This window comes from Fundulus heteroclitus, unplaced genomic scaffold, assembly GCF_011125445.2.
Source record: "Fundulus heteroclitus isolate FHET01 unplaced genomic scaffold, MU-UCD_Fhet_4.1 scaffold_831, whole genome shotgun sequence".
NCBI classification, from domain to species: Eukaryota; Metazoa; Chordata; class Actinopteri; order Cyprinodontiformes; family Fundulidae; genus Fundulus; species Fundulus heteroclitus.
In genome coordinates, this window is record NW_023397287.1 from 19532 (window position 1) to 36234 (window position 16703).

The 16703-nt window shown below is 39.4% G+C and overlaps 1 long non-coding RNA gene across 1 annotated transcript; it reads left to right on the forward strand.

Annotated features, from left to right (window-relative positions):
• Window positions 1-15935: 15935 nt before the first annotated feature.
• LOC118562210 lies at window positions 15936-16322 on the forward strand. Its single transcript, XR_004930518.1, has 2 exons — window positions 15936-15976; window positions 16058-16322. It is a non-coding gene; the product is annotated as an uncharacterized LOC118562210 (long non-coding RNA).
• Window positions 16323-16703: the final 381 nt, after the last annotated feature.

Genomic DNA, 16703 nt, shown 5'->3' on the forward strand with positions numbered 1-16703 from the left:
AGGTGAATAATGCCATCAGGTTTCCAGTTGCTGCTCCTCCCATAAATACTCTGGATGATGAACAGTCTCTGCTGCTCTCACAGCTTTATCCAGACCAAATTAAAGACAGAGAGCCTCCAGAAGAGAATGATGGAGACACCAGGATACAAGATCATGGAGATGCTTCAATTTTTTTAGAGACTGAAGACACTGAGGAAGATAAAGAGGACAGTACTGTAGAGCACCCTCTGTCTGAGCTGAAACACTTGTCAGACTCTGGATATAATAAATGTTCTACAGAGAAGAAAAAATGTAGGAAAGGCCGCACAGGAGTGAAGCTTAGCTGCAAAGACTGTGGCAAAACATTTATGGGAAAATCAGCTTTAAACAAACACATGAGAGTACATACAGGAGAGAAGCCTTTCTGTTGTGATCTATGTGGACAAAGCTTTAGCCTCAAACATAATTTAAACACACACATGAGAATTCATACAGGACAGAAGCCTTTCTGTTGTAATCTATGTGGACAAAGCTTTAGGCGAAAATCACATGTAAACACACACATGAGAATCCATACAGGACAGAAGCCTTTCCGTTGTGACCGATGTGGACAAAGATTTAATCAAAAAGTAAGTTTAAACACACACATGAGAATCCATACAGGACAGAAGGCTTTTTGTTGTGATCTATGTGGAAGAAGCTTGAGCCACAAATCAGCTTTAAACACACACATGAGAATCCATACAGGACAGAAGCCTTTCTGTTGTGATCTATGTGGACAACGATTTAGCGACAAATCAACTTTAAACACACATATGAGAATCCATACAGGACAGAAGCCTTTCTGTTGTGATCTATGTGGAAGAAGCTTTAGCAACAAATCAGGTTTAAACACTCACATGAGAATCCATACAGGACAGAAGCCTTTCTGTTGTGATCTGTGTGGAAGAAGCTTTAGCCACAAATCACATTTAAAGAGACACATGAGAATCCATACAGGACAGAAACCTTTTTGTTGTGATCTATGTGGACAAAGATTTAGCCACAAATCTAATTTAAAGACACACATGAGAATCCACACAGGAGAGAAGCCTTTTTGTTGTGATCTATGTGGACAAAGATTTAATCAAAAAGTCACTTTAAACACACACATGAGAATCCATACAGGACAGAAGCCTTTCTGTTGTGATCTATGTGGACAAAGGTTTAGTCAAAAATCTGGCTTAAACAAGCACAGAAAAAACCATACAATGCAAGAAATGGCAAGTTTTTTTGTATAGCATATTTCAGTACAAGGACACGTCAAAGGGCTTTACATAAAATAAAAACAGAAACAAATTGGACTACAAATTTAAATGTTTCAGTTAACGGTTTAACTAGAACAGTCAAAGGCAATCCTAAACAAATGTGTTTATAATCTTGATTTAAAATAACTTAGACTTTTCACAGTCTTCTGGAAGTTTGTTTCATTTGGTAGAATATAGGAAGTAAACTTTTTACAGGTTGTAAAGCGCTTTGGGATCGTCTGACTATTTAAAGAGCTGTACAAGTACAAGCCATTTACCAGATTAGGCTTGAATCAGAAGACATCTAGAGGGTTGATACACTGATAACAAGTTTGTGATGTATTTAGGTGCTAAACCATTCAGGGACTTTATAGACTAACACAAGTATTTTAAATTCTATTTTCTGAGATACAGGGAGTTAGTGTAAGGTCTTAAGGACCAGGTCGATGTTCGCTACATTCTTTGTCTTATTGAGGATGTGAGCAGCAGCGTTCTGGATCAGCCGCAGCTGTCTAATTTTTTTTTTTTTCCTTGGACCTGTGAAAACACCATTCCAGTTATCTATTTGACTAAAATTAAATGCATTGATTAGTTTTTCCGTAACTGGCTGAGACATCATTCCTTTAATCCTGGAAATGTTCTTCAGGTGATGGAAGGCAGACTTTGCAATCACATTTAGATGCCTTTGGAGGTTCATGCCTGAGTCCATTAGTGCAACAGCCCTCAAACTGGGGTCTCCAGACCATGGGTTGGGGGTCTGTGAAACTATGTAGTTGGGCCTGAGGAGGCACTGTTGAGGATGCGTCATGGTTGAGTCAAGTATCACAATGAACAAATATTTAACTCTGTCCAACTTATCATGTAAAGTAAAAGCCAAATCAGCTAAAATTAGGAAGTATGACAACAGTTACATCAAGTTTGGCTTTATGGAGAATGAGGATGGGAGACCAAAATGTGTTTGTCTTCAAGTGCTAGCAAACAAGCTCTGTATCTGGTGGTGTAGCGCAATGCAAACAGTAAGAAGCCACACTCAATAGGAATGGACCTTGTGCTTCCAGCTGCGGTGGACATGTGAGGTTCTACTTGGTACAGAAGCAGCTAACAAGATGAAAACTGTCCCGCTTTCAGACGACACGGTGAGGAGAAGAATTAAGATAAGCCACCACAGAGTCATAGAAAGTTTTTAGCAGAGGCCTGCTCACACCAAAGGACCTCAGCCTCCTCAGGAGGTGGAGGCGGCTCTGGCCCTTCTTATACAGAGCATCGATGTTGTGAGTCCAGTCCAGCTTATTGTTGATGTGAACACCCAGGTATTTGAAACTCTCCACAAAGAACTGTCAGCTGACATTCAGGAACAGTGATTGGATAGACTGTGTTCATGTGATCAGTTTTCTACAGCTGGACAAATCTACAGACATTTCCACTGCTGCTCAGCTGATAGCTCTGGTGCTCTATCCCTGGGAGGGAAACATTATGGAGGATTTTGGTTTCTGCTAGGAGGTCTTGGGCAGGACAACTGATGTGGAAATTTAACATATACATAATTGCTGATGTCTTTAACTGTAAAAAGGCTGTTTAGAATACTATCAACATGAAGAATCTAAAGGGGTCCTTGGAAAAATGTCCCTGGCCACAAAAAGTTTGAGAACCCCTGCGTTAGTGGACCCAGATTCTGGGTCTGATCTGTGGTTACTAGCTGAAGCAACTGAAGCTGTGTGAAAAATATTTACTACAGTTTTTTTTATTCAATTAAAGGAGATTTTGGCACACAGCAAAAATAACAAAATAACCCCACAACATGATGCTACAAACCCATAATTCACAGTTGGGTTGGTGTTCTCAGGCTTGAAAGCTTCTCCCTTCTGCCTCCAAATGTAATAATGGTCCTTAAGGCCATCCAGTTCAATTTTAGTTTCATCAGACCACAGTACATATCTCCTAAAATGAGTTTGCAAACTTTATTCTGACTTTTATGTGTTTCTTCCTGCCAGAGTAGCCTTTCAGCCCATGTCAGTACAGTACTTGTTTTACTGTGGATAATGAGACACTCTGACTAGCTTCAGCCACATCTTCACAAGGTCTTTTGCTTTTGTTCTTTGGTTGGTGTTCACATTTCAGATCAATATACGTTTGTGTCTGGGACACAAAACTGGTCTCCTTCCTGAGTCCTTCCCATCATAGTTCCTTTAGCATAGGGATGTCATGATGTCCCTTACTAGCGCTAAGGAGCTATAAGGAATCCCACAATCCTTTGCATGACATGACCTATAAGCACAGCCCACCTCACGGAAATTAACAAAAATGTCCGCAGAGAACAGAGCGTGTGGTTGTAAGTAGCACCATTTACCCTTTCACATATTACAGCAGTTGTTGGTCATCCATGTGGTTAAGAGGCCTTTGGCCATCTCTGCCTTTGTTGTCTACAGCAAATAAGATCTGTTAGATATTCTAACAGTGTAACAGCAAAGTTTGAAATCAAAGGAAGCAATAAAATCGCTAGCTGTGATGTGATGAAATACAATGTATACATATGTTAACCTTGAAAATTAAATTCTCTTTGTTGAACAAATGTTTTATTTTGCATGTGTGTATACACCATATTCCTTTAAAACCAAAAACCTAATCACATAATTAAAACAAATAAAATAATCATCAGTTTGTCAACTCTGTTTAAGAAGACAATAAGCAATTGGACCAGTTTACTGTTAGAACACTGCAAAAACTTGCCATCTAAAAACAAGTTACAAATGCTAGGCATTAGTCTGAATCTCCTCAAATTAAGTAAAATAATCTGCCAGTTCAGTAAGAAAATTGCACTAGGAAAGATTCTTCAGAAAAAAATGAAAAAATATCCAGGATTTAGACAAGTGAGAAATATCTTAAAAGTTGTGAATTATTCCAAGTACTTTAGTAAGTCTATTAAACTCTAGACTTCACTGGTAATACTTTCAGTTTTTTATTCTCAATCACTATTATTAAAAAGATATTAAAACCAGGGCAACTAAATAAAATATTTATGTATTCAGTACTTGTCATGGTTTTTAGTTTTCTGACACACACACAGGAGACAAGAGAACGGTTTAACAGATTTATTCAGGTCTGGGGACGGTGAGAGCGCAACAGGGCCGGAGATTGAGAACGGGAGAGACCGGAGCCGTGGATGGCTGGTTAGACGCACTATCTGCGGGACAAACCAGAGAGTTAGTGCGGGACAGGTGGAGGAGGACGATCAGCTGGTCGCGGTCTTACCGTGCAGGTAGAGCGGACTCAACCCGCTCTATAATAATTATAATAATAATATTAATAAATTGTTGTCGTTTCCTGTTCTTTTAGCCTTGGTTTTCTTCTATAATTAAAAATGCCTTATATACTTTCTGTGAATGCTTTTTATGCAGTTCTGTACTGGTACTTGATGTAATGTAAAAACTAAAGTTTTTTTGGAAGAAAAACAAAGATAAACGATCCTGGTTATCCTGTTTATGCAGTTACCTAAACAGAAGAAAATTGCATTATTTCAGGAGAATATTTACGCAAATACAAATATATACAAAAACAAACCCCCGTCCCGAAAAAAGACAAAAGAATAAAAAAGTAAGAAAAACTACGAACAGAATAGACCCTTTTCACAGTGACGTCATGCAACTTCCGTTCTGCGGTGAAGCAGGGTATCTTTACTTCCGCTTTCTCCGCGAGCAGTGTTTTTACATAGGGATTTCACACAGTCCCTCACCAATCTACCCAAATTTCGTTTGGGAGACGTGCACAGACTGGTACAAAAGCTTTCAGCCACACAAGCCTCCAAACTCGAAAAAGATGATAAGTTCTTTTTGGAACAATACCTTTTCGATTATTAAGGTAAGAGCTTTGTCTTTTTAGCTCTGTTGTTAGCATAGATGCTAGGATAATGGTAGCTATGCTACCAACAGGACTTTTGTCATTTATTAGTTTTCTATTTCTCCATTATATTGCTACGCTAGCTTTATTGCTATATCAGCTTATCTGTTTCACAGCTTTTAGCCAATGAGTCACACCAGGGATATAGTTGATGTATAATGTTGAGCCTTTTCATACTTTGTTTTGGAACAGTGTCAATGCTGTTGGCCACTTGGTCACAGCTCTATGAATAAAAATGAGGAGCCTCATTCCATCCCGTTTTTTTTTTTTTTTTTTTTGTAGTATTTTACTGAGGTTGCAGACTTTGCAGTATCTCACAAAATTCCTCTGTGGGTTCAGTGTGTTTCTCAGTCTGTTCAGTAGATTTGGAGCCTCAAGTAATAAAATAATTCTGCCCATTCCTGTTAAAACTGTGATAGTTTAGGACATCATAGACTGAGAAAGACGCTGTCAATAATGTTGAATGCACACTGCATGCACACTAATAATCAGTTCATTATAGTATTTATGGATTATGCTGCTGTCGGGGCAAACCCCTTGTGTCCTATACTGTTATTTTTCAGGGAACTGACAAAAAAAAACATGGATTTTAAAAAACTTCAGACATCACACTTCATATATTTTAGTTATTTATTACATAGATACTTCATAGCAGCTCTGTCCATTTTACCTTTTACCTGTCCTGTTTATCCTGCCTCCTTGCTCCGGTTCCCCTCTACCTTACAGAAGAGCCTGCTGCCGAGCTCTGGTGGGTTCTCCCCTGAACTGTCAATTTTCTGCCCAGCTGTGGACCCTGCTGCCTGTTCCTGGTTCCAAGAAGTCTCTCTCCGGTCCGTCAGCTCCTGCCAACACCATCACCCTGTTCCCGTGCAGTTCTACCTCGCTGGTTACATCACCCTCCATCCCATCAAACCTTCAATAAAGACTTTCATTTTAAGTCCCTTGTGTGTGGTTCTGGGTTCATCCATAGACAAATTAGACTTAGACAACTTTATTTGTCATTTTGTATGCACAGAGTGCGTACAGAACGAAATTCCGTTTGCATACAGCTTGAGAATTACAGTAAATTACAGCAGTGATTTAACAGTAAACAATTGAAATGTAAACAATGCAGGAGAAAGAGACAGTGTGCAATCAGTGTACAGGTGAGTATTTTTAAAAACCATTTGTATGTGCAGAAATTAATTAATTTTTCGGATTAATTTCCTTTCATTAACAAATTGATTTTGACAGCTCTAATAAAAATGTACGTGGTGAGCCACTGAAATTATCTTGGGAAAAGCTAAATAAACTTATAACTCAATTATCTTTAAGAAAGAAAGATGGAGTTTAATTCGTTAAAGACCACTTGCAGAAACGTAGGTGTCCTCGGAAGAGAAGTGCTGACTGCAGGCGTAAGTGCTGCCGCGAAGGATTTTAAAATTTGGCCCCTCGTCTCTTCTTATTGCAGTCACCCAACGGGCTCCAGTCTCAGCATCAGCCGGGAAGTCATGAAAACTGAGATATGGAAAGTTTTTTTTTGTTGTTCGAACACTGTGGGACACTGCAGTAGCGGTTTCTCTGTGATTGTGCCATGCTTGGTGGATATGATGCTGCTGAGAGATGGACACAAGGGGAGAAAAAATAGATTAATTATAATACTTTTTAAAACCTTTATTTAACAAGATAAACTCCTATTGAGATTAAGATCTCTTTTTTTAAAGGTTGATCTGACTAAGAGGTCAGCAGCACATGTCATTACTAATACAGTATAATAAAACAATTTCAGGCTTCTAAAAATATACAGTATTTTGCACAAAAACTAAAAAAAAGTGCATTAATGTAAGTGCAAATAATATTATGAAGAAAATTCATTATAATACACAAACACAAGTACTGTCCAATAGACCCACGGTAATTTTTTTAGGAATGAACAAAAAGATTCAAATGGAATAAGATCTTTTTAATTCAGTGACTGCAAATATATATAACACGTCACCATAATCAAGTAAGGGGAACAATGTAGCAGATAAATGTCTTTTTTTCACTCAGTGAACAAGATTTATTTCTATAATAGCAAAGCTACAGTAATCATTTTATAACATCTACATCAGATTAATGACAGGTAAAGTAAGCTAACAAGCTGCTGCATGTTAGCTTTGATCTTCATGTTACTGTCCCGATCAAAGCATCTATATAACAGCAATGATTGCTACCAATACTAAGGAAAATAAAGATAGTCAATAAGACACGTTTAATATTGTGCTCTCAGTCTTACCTAATGAAATCACGCTGATTACTGATAGGTAAAAGTTTGGTAAGGTAAGCTAACAAGCTGCTGCATGTTAGCTTAGATCTACAGGTTACTGTCCCGATCAAAGCATCTATATAACAGCAATGATTGCTACCAATACTAAGGAAAATAAAGATAGTCAATACGACACATTGTGGTCTCAGTCTTACCTTATGAAATCGCGCTGATTATCAGTGAAACACGTCTTCACCTCCCGAATTTTCTATGTAAAAGCATGCAGCCGGAAGTAAAGATACCCTGCTCCGCTTCAAAACGGAAGTTGAGTGACGTCATGTGAAAAGGGTCTATAACTTCCTGTAGGAAGTTATTCTGTTCGCGCATGCGCACATGAGCTGATGGAACGGTTCGCGCTACGGGTGAGGAGGATCTGGTAGTGACAGAGATATCCATGGATATCTATGGTGACAGAGGTCAGAGTGTTGGTGAGGCTGAAAGAGAGCAGCAGCTGCTGCAGGTGATGAAGTCTGGAAAGAAGTCCAGCAGCTGGAGGCACAGCGGAGAAACTGGAGGGAAGCAGGAGCTCAAAGAGCGGCAGGACGCAGCAGAGGAGACACCAATGATGGGGGATGTTTTCCAGCCCAGAGTTCTGCTGCACCCATCAGGTTTGGAGATTTCCTTCTTCATGCTAACTGTGTGGATGGAGCTAAAGTTTAGGAGCCGTTTTCAGCAGCTGATGGATTCCCCCTCTTCATCAGAACTCGTTGCAGGGTTTCCCCCAGAAAACTGGCTAAGACTGCAGCACAATGATAAGCTAGCATGTAGCATAGAGGGCGCTAATGCTAGCTTAGCATGTAGCATAGAGGGCGCTAATGCTAGCTTAGCATGTAGCATAGAAGGTGCTAATGCTAGCTTAACATGTAGCATAGAGGTGCTAATGCTACTTTAGCATGTAGCAACATTCAGCATCAATTTCTTCTTGTCCGTCTGTCTGGGAAAGTTCCTCCAAACATTAATTTCTGTAACTGAGTCATGCTGCTCATAAGATAACAGATCTTCTGTCTCTGGGGTGCTAACAAGTCACCTGTTACCTGCCAGTTCAATTTTGGTTTCCACACCTGCATCTTTGAGGATCATTCTAGCCTGACAGTTTTGTTCATGGGATTCATTCCTTAGAAACCACAGATAATTGGTAAAATCTCTGATAAATGCATTACTTGGACATACCCAGTGAATGTCCTTAGTTTTGGTACACAAGTCTAAGTTAGTGACCAAATAAAGTTTGGGGTCAGCATCGTGATAGGCTAATATTGAGGGGGTTTGGAGGTGTACGTGAGGCTGACGTTGCCAAAAACTGACATTCAGTACTGACGTAAGCATATACATGTTAGCTCTTTCAGTTATGGGAAGGTTTAATTATGAAACACTGCTTTATTTCCACACCTAATTCCCTCTTTTCTAAAAGTTGTAGAAACATTGCATTAGTGCTTGTATCTGTACACTGTTGCCACGGCTACAATAAGATGGGGATGGGGTGGTCATCATGATGCCTTTGGCCGTTTGATCAGTTTCAGTCTCATCTGTTGGCATCGTTGTAACATTGTAAAGATCTAGTTGTTGATAAAGCATGTAATGTGCTTCAGTGTTGGCTGTAGATGTTAAAGAAGAGGCTCCTGAAGAACAGAGTCCTGAGGGGGAGCAGCAGGAGTCAGAGCCCCTCCACATAAAGGAGGAACAGGAGGAACCCGGGGCCCGTCAGGAAGGAGAGCAGCTCCTTGTGAAGGAGGAGACTGATAGCAGCTTTCCATTAACTGCTGCTCCTATCAACAGTAAGGATTGCTTTACTTTGTTTCTGTGTCCTGTGTTGCAGCTAAAGGCCAAAACTCTCTGGATTCATCAGCTTCCTATCAGACAAAACTATAAAGATTAATGTGTGTCGCTGTCATTAAAATGTTATTGAAATGCAAAACACAATAAGATTAATTTATGTGATAATGTAGGAAATTTTAAACATTGCCCGAATCCACACTGCATACATCTAATCCTACCAGAAAGATAGTAATTAGAGGCACACACATTGAACGAGGTGAATAAGTGATTCAAGCTGTGTGGTAATCAGGTAATTATTTTAGTGCCACAGTGTCAGAAAAATATCAGAATGTTGAAACCTTTATTTACACTATCTTTATATCCCCTTTGTAATCCAGGGAGGAATCATTGGCAGCTTTGCACATGTTATACATCTGCAGTGTAAAAATGGAGCAGGTCTCTGACTGCAGGCAGGTTTTTCAAGGCAAGGCAAATGTATTTGTATAGCACATTTCAGTACAGAGACAATGGAAAGTGCTTTACATGATTAAAATACAGGGAAATAAAACAGAATAAAAGCAAGTAGGAATAAAATGGAATAGAAACTAAAAGCAAACATTAAAAACAGTTGGACTACAAAGTTGAACTAATGATGTTTCACTAAAACAGTTAACTAGAACAGTCGAAGGCAATCGTGAACAAATATGTTTTTAATCTTAATTTAAAGGAACTCAGGCTTTCTGCACTTTTAAAGTTTTCTGAACGTTTGTTCCAGATCAGTGGAGCATAGGAACTAAATGCTGCTTCTCCATGTCTGGTTCTGGTTCTGGTTCTGCAGAGCAGGCTGGAGCCAGAAGACCTGAGTGGTCTGGAGGGTTGATGCCCTGATAACAAGTCTGTGATGTATTTAGGTGCTAATTCAGGGATTTATAGACTAACAGAAGTATTTTAAAGTCTATTCTCTGAGATACAGGGAGCCAGTGTAAGGACTTTAGAACTGGGGTTATGTGCTCTACTTTCTTAGTCTTAGTGAGGACTTCAGAACTGGGTCCATGTTCTCTACTTTCTTAGTCTTAGTGAGGACGCAGGCAGCAGCGTTCTGGATCAGCTGCAGCTGTCTGATCCACTTTTTAGGTTGACCTGTGAAAACACCGTTACAGTAATCAATACGACTAAAGATAAATGCATGGATTATTTTTTCCAGATCCTGCTGAGACATCAGTCCTATAATCCTGGAAATGTTCTTCAGGTGATAGAAAGCCGACCTTGTAATTGTCTTTAGATGCTTTTGGAGGTTCAGGTCTGAGTCCATCACTACTCCCAGATTTCGGGCCTGATCAGTGGTTCAGTGGTTCTTAGCTGAAGCTGTGTGCTAACTTTTGATCTCTATTGGTCCAAAGATTATTAGTTCAGTTTTTTTATTCAATTGAAGAAAATTTTGGGATTTTTTTCAGGATGAGGCAGCTGCCTGTGCCTGTGAGGCAGCGCTGAGGGAAGTAGGGAGGGAGCTCTAGCTGCTGTTCTGAGAGAATGACAATACAGGGTTCCCGCGGGTCCTTAAAAAGTCTTAAATAAAAATCCGGGAAATTAAGGTCTTAAATTGTCTTAAATTTACCGTAAAGTTGCTGTAGGTATTACATTTTCAGCCGGTCTGCTTAATGCCGGGGTTAAAGTTCTCCGTTGCTGCGACCGATTTCCGTCATTTGGAAAATTAGAGCAAAAAGTTCCGCCTAGACTTTTTTAAAAAGAAACTGCTTTAAGGGTCTGTGTGGACCTCTAAGCCGATGAAATCTGGCAGAGCTGGGACATTAGCCAATCAGAAAGAGAGTAGGGCGGGTCTTTGCAAAGCGGAGATCTGCCACTGAGGTTTATCGGTGTTCAATCATTTTCATTTTTTAGAACAGCGTACCAAAATGGCCACAGATGCATGAATGAAAGTAGCGCTGGTTGAAGGTTTTCTTTAGATTTATGAACTATCAACTCAGAAAGTTCAGTGGAATGAACATCTGACAACAACTTCCCTCGGTAAGCGTGCAGTTAATTAATGAGTTGCTTTCACCTGTGGCCATGTCACCTGTCAGCGTTTATTCCCTCGCTTCCAGTAATTTAACTGATAAATGCAGCAACTAACCAGGGATTTCCTCATGATTCGCTGTTATGTTTTGTTGAAAATTCAAAGAAAAGTAACGTGCTAGCTCAGCTAATTTAGCATGACGCGTTTTGTTTTTTTCAAGAAGAAGAAGGGTCGGAATGTGAAACAGTGCTCCGCATTTTACAGGGTCCGATTCGGAAAAATAAAATAAAAAAATAAATTGTTGGCAGGAGTTGGTGGACCTAGACCATGAAATTGAGAAGAGAGCAGCAGAGCTGCGCCACATGTCTTGAAGTGAATTTGGGATGTTACGAAACAGGGTTTCTCTGATTAAAAGTCATGTAATAACATTTGTGTTTTCTAACAATTATGTTGATTATTTGTCAACATTTTGGCTTGTGAAAGGCTGTTTTGAGGACATTAGTGAGTGAGCTTATTTTCAGTATTCTATATGGTTCCTTCATACAAAGCATTGTGTTGTTTAGTGTAATCTAATTTATGTCACGTTGGCTCTGTTCTACATCACAAAGGATCAAAATAAAATAAAATAAAAAGGTCTCAAAGAAAAGTATTTTTACTTTTTTTACTTACTGAGTTTACACATTGCACACAATTGATACCAAATGGAAAAGTTTTGATTTCCATTGTAGGAGGAAATAAATTGAGTAGCCTATTCCAAAGAAATTATGACATTTTTGGGTCTTAAATTATATTTGTTAAGGTCTGAAAAAGGTCTTAAAAAACATTAAATTTTACTTTTAAAAAGGTGCAAGAACCCTGCAATAGACCCACTCAGTTTTTGGTGGTCCTTAATATTAATGACATCACTCTACATTGAAAACCTTCTTTATCCTTGGCCATTCAGGGAAAAAAGTCTGTTTATGTGACATTGTGTCCCTTCTCTCTGATTGGTCCTACTCTGATTGGTCTGATTGGTCCTAGTAGAGATGAAAAAACCCACACTGCTACTGAAAAACTATAATCTAAATGCTCAGAAGGCTGGTGGATCCGAGTAGAGCCGGGCAAATGGAACCGGTTTAAAAGGGACAAAAGAAAACAGCCCAAATCTCAACCTTTCTTGGACTCATGTTAAAAGTGTAGGACTGTAACCACCCAATAAAGAGTGCACAACTGCACTAAGGTAAAGAAAAGGGGTTATACACAAATCGAGTATGGGCGCTGTCAACCTTTGGGTCGTCATCTTGGGGCGGTCGGCAGCGCTTCTCAGTGTAATATTTAGCAGCAGGAACTTTCAGAATTTTTATTCAAGCAAAACTCGGCAAAAACCTTAAAGGATTTTCACAGGATTGTTTTGTTGCAAACCTTAAACATGGAGCAACAAACGTGTATGAAAATACAGACATTTAATCAATAATTGACCAACTAAACGGCTACAAACATTATTTCTATTTCAATATTGAACTCATATTTTCTTTTTTTAATTTTTTTATTTAAACCACTAATTTAATCCTTTGTTCTTGAGCTTCTTATTTTATCTTTAATCTCAATTAAATCCCAAAATAAAATAAATTGCCAATCTGTCTTATTTTGAACACGATGGGCTAGGCCAGGGGTGTCAAACTCATTTTGGTTGAGGGGCCGCATACAGCTTAAAGGCATACTATGCAACATTTTTCAGTTAATTAATGTGTTTCATACCGTTTTGGATGATTAAATGAGTCATTTCAGGTTGAACAAAGGTTTTCTTGGCCGCCCTGGTGGTCTGTGGGGGAAATACCGTACTTGCAATTGCAGGAGCCCTCGGCCCGCACCCACAGGCTCAGAATCTCGTGCAAGATCGCGAGAGTCGGTCTTGCTTTACGGCGAGAACATGTTTGTTGCTAGCGCAGTGGCGATATCTGTGCAGTTATTATGGCGGAACCAGGACAAATCAGCGAAAGCCCATGTCGGAGCAGGCAAGAAGAAGGAAAAGGGCTCTGGAAAGAGAGAGGAGTCGTACACGGTGAACATCGGGCAAGCTTTTTCCGAATGGCGAGAGCTAAAAGAAAGAGAAGGCTGCAAGGCTGACGCGGACCTTGCGTTTCTGCTGATGCGATTGTAAGTAACATTGTAGGGTTTCCCTCACGCTACCGCCTCCCAACATTCCAAAAAAAAAAAAAAAAACTAACTCGATATGCGCGCAAAGCTTGTCTCCCCCCGCTCCGCTGGTCGCTCAAAGCTTGTCTCTTTCCCCCGCCCGCTCTGCCACCCGCTCCGCAGGTCGCTCCGCCGGTCGCGCAAAGCTTGTCTCTACACCCCCACCCCCCCTCTGATCTCAAGAGGGCCACACGAGTAAACTCATTGCAAGATTAAATAGAACTAATAAATGTGGACTTGTTGTTGACTTTTATATTAAATTAATTTCACTTTTACACAATATATTATGAATAACCTCAGCGTTTATAAGAAAAGTATGTGCAATTTCAACAATACTTTTACTTGTGCATTATGCATAAGAACTGATCAGACTGATTCACATTTTTTGGAACTTAAAAACATGACAAAATAGATCAAACAGATAAAAATTAAGAAATCATTTAAAATCAATTTTCCACATCTGAAGCTCAGTGCTTCCATCTGCTGATTAAAACACAGCGCCCCTCGTGGACAATATAGGAACTGCAGATTTTCAATTAAACGAAGCACATGTTTTTTTAATAATTGTTTTATCATTCTCTTCCTTTTATCTCCTCTTTCTTTCACCTTTACTTTTTTCTTCTTGTTCTTCCTTTCCTCTACTACTTTCCCATTGTAGTGTCCATATCATTTGAGATATTCCCCGCATGAATCATAATAAAACTATTCACATTCATAAATCAAGCGGAGCACTTTGGCAAAAGCCGTACTGCTCCACTGGTGAAAGTCAAATCTTATGAGCCCTTTTTGGCATTAAGACAACAATTCTTATTGACACATTGCCAGACAGGACACTGGGTAAAAAAAAAAAAAAAATTTTTTTTTTTTTTAATAATGATAATGCATTTCGCTACAAGGCCGGACAAAATTGTTCGGCGGGCCGAATCCGGCCCGCGGGCCGTATGTTTGACACCCCTGCCTTAGATGATCCCTGGATAGACACAGAACAGAAAATATTCAATCATTTCATGACTTCTAATTTTTCGTTTATTAGCTCAAAAATAAAACAGAATACATGTTTTAAAAATATTAACATCAGCTCTTCACTGACAGCATGGTGGGAGTTGCTTAAAATGTCGGAGTCATCTCTTATCCCATGCAGTCGTACTCCCATCTGGTATAATCCTTTCAAAAAATGACAAGAAACCCAAATTTACAACTAATACAATACAAAATCCTTCAGAGTACACTATACAAAGATTATTCAAGATGGGTTTTGCACAATCTAATATCTGTCCACAGTGCACAGGCAATAATCCTGATAAATATATTCATGCGTTATGGTTATGTACACCTGTCAGAGGTTCTGGGTCCAGATATGTAAGGACTTGTCAAAGTGCCTTAGTTGTAACATTTTACCTTCCCCCTCAGTTTGCTTGCTGGGTAACTTTAATGATAGCACTTTGGAGAAAAAAATCCGTTTGCATGGTTTTCACTGCCTTATGTATTATATAACCGGATATCTGGCCCTACCTGGCCTCTGGTGTGCTGGGGGGATTTGGGGCCTGTTGAGCTGGTAGGGGGGTATGGACATTAACATCTCATGGCACATGCTCCCCCCTTTAGGGGTCCTGTTGTGGAGGGAGGGGAGGAAGGGGGAGTGGGGGTGAACCCAGCCTGGGTGTCTATTGTCATGTGTGTTGAGAGTTGCTTGAATGTTAGTGTTGGGGTGGGATTACATTTTCAGGTGAGGGGGTGTGGATGTTTGGAGGGTTCCATGTCCAGCTCCCTATCTCGGTCCTGATCCATGTTGTCTCCCGGTGTTGGTTCTATCGAGGGAACAGGGGTCTGTATAATAAATATAATGCCAAAATAAAAAAAGTTTTGCTAACCTGTCTTATTTTGAACGCGCTGGACTGGGAAAATAGTTTTGGGTGAGTTAACATTTTCACATCATTTGGTAAGTTTTTAGAAGGAATTAATCAGAAAATTAGATCAAAATACTGTAGTTGTGGCAGAATGGTCAAAACTTCTACATTTAAGTAAAATTACATTTCCTTACACTATTTTATCACTGTATTTTTCGTATTATAAAGGACACTTAAAGTCCTTAAACTTTCTGAAAATTTGAATGTGCACCTTATAATCTGATGCTCTTTTACGTGTGGACATGGACATGTTAGGCACATTGGACAAAACATTTTGTTTTAAAAGCATGGCTGAAAAGGTCAATGTCGAGTCATCAGCACTTGAAGGTAAAATAGGTTGCTCTACAATTAACTGACTTTTTGAAGGGGTTATAACAGTCATGTCATTCTATTCTGTTTTTCACTGTTCTGCATGTTCTGTCAAAGAATTTAATCCAACAAGATTTCCTAAATACAGTATATCTCAATTAAAATGTGCCTCAGTTCAGGTTAAATTCAAAATATTTTCTAATGTGTTTCAATGTTTCCTGCAGATGTTGAGAAGAAGCTGATTGTTAAAGAAGAAGCTTATTTAGACCACAGACCTTCTGATGACCTGGATGACCCAAAGCCCCCCCACATCAAGGAGGAACAGAAGGGAGTCTACATCAGTCTGCCAGGAGAGCAGCTCAATGGGAAAGAGGTGATTAATGCCACCAGGTTTCCAGTTGCTGCTCCTCCCATAAAGACTCTATATAATGAACAGTCTCTGCTGCTCTCACAGCTTTATTCAGACCAAATTGAAGGGAGAAAGCTTCCAGAAGAGAATGAAGGAAAAGAATCCATCAGGATACAAGATCATGGAGATGCTTCAATTTTTTTAAAGACTGAAGACAGTGAGGATGATAAAGAGGACAGTGATGTGGAGAACCCTCTCTCTGAGCTGAAACTGTTGCCAGACTCTGGGTATGAGAAATCTTCTACAGAGAAGAAAAAATTTAGGAAAGGCCACACAGGAGTTGAGCTTAGCTGCAAAGACTGTGGCAAAACATTTATGAGAAAATCAGCTTTAAACAGACACATGAGAATCCACACAGGAGAGAAGCCTTTCTGTTGTGATCTATGTGGACAAAGATTTAACCAGAAATCTAATTTAAACACACACATGATAATCCATACAGGACAGAAGCCTTTCTGTTGTGATATATGTAAACAAAGATTTACGTGCAAATCAAATTTAAACGCACACATAAGAATCCATACAGGACAGAAGCCTTTCTGTTGTGATCTATGTGGAAAAAGATTTAGCCAGAAAATTAATTTAAGCACTCACATAAGAATCCATACAGGACAGAAGCCTTTCTGTTGTGATCTATGTGAACAAAGATTTAGCGACAAATCTGTTTTAAACAAACACATGATAATCCATA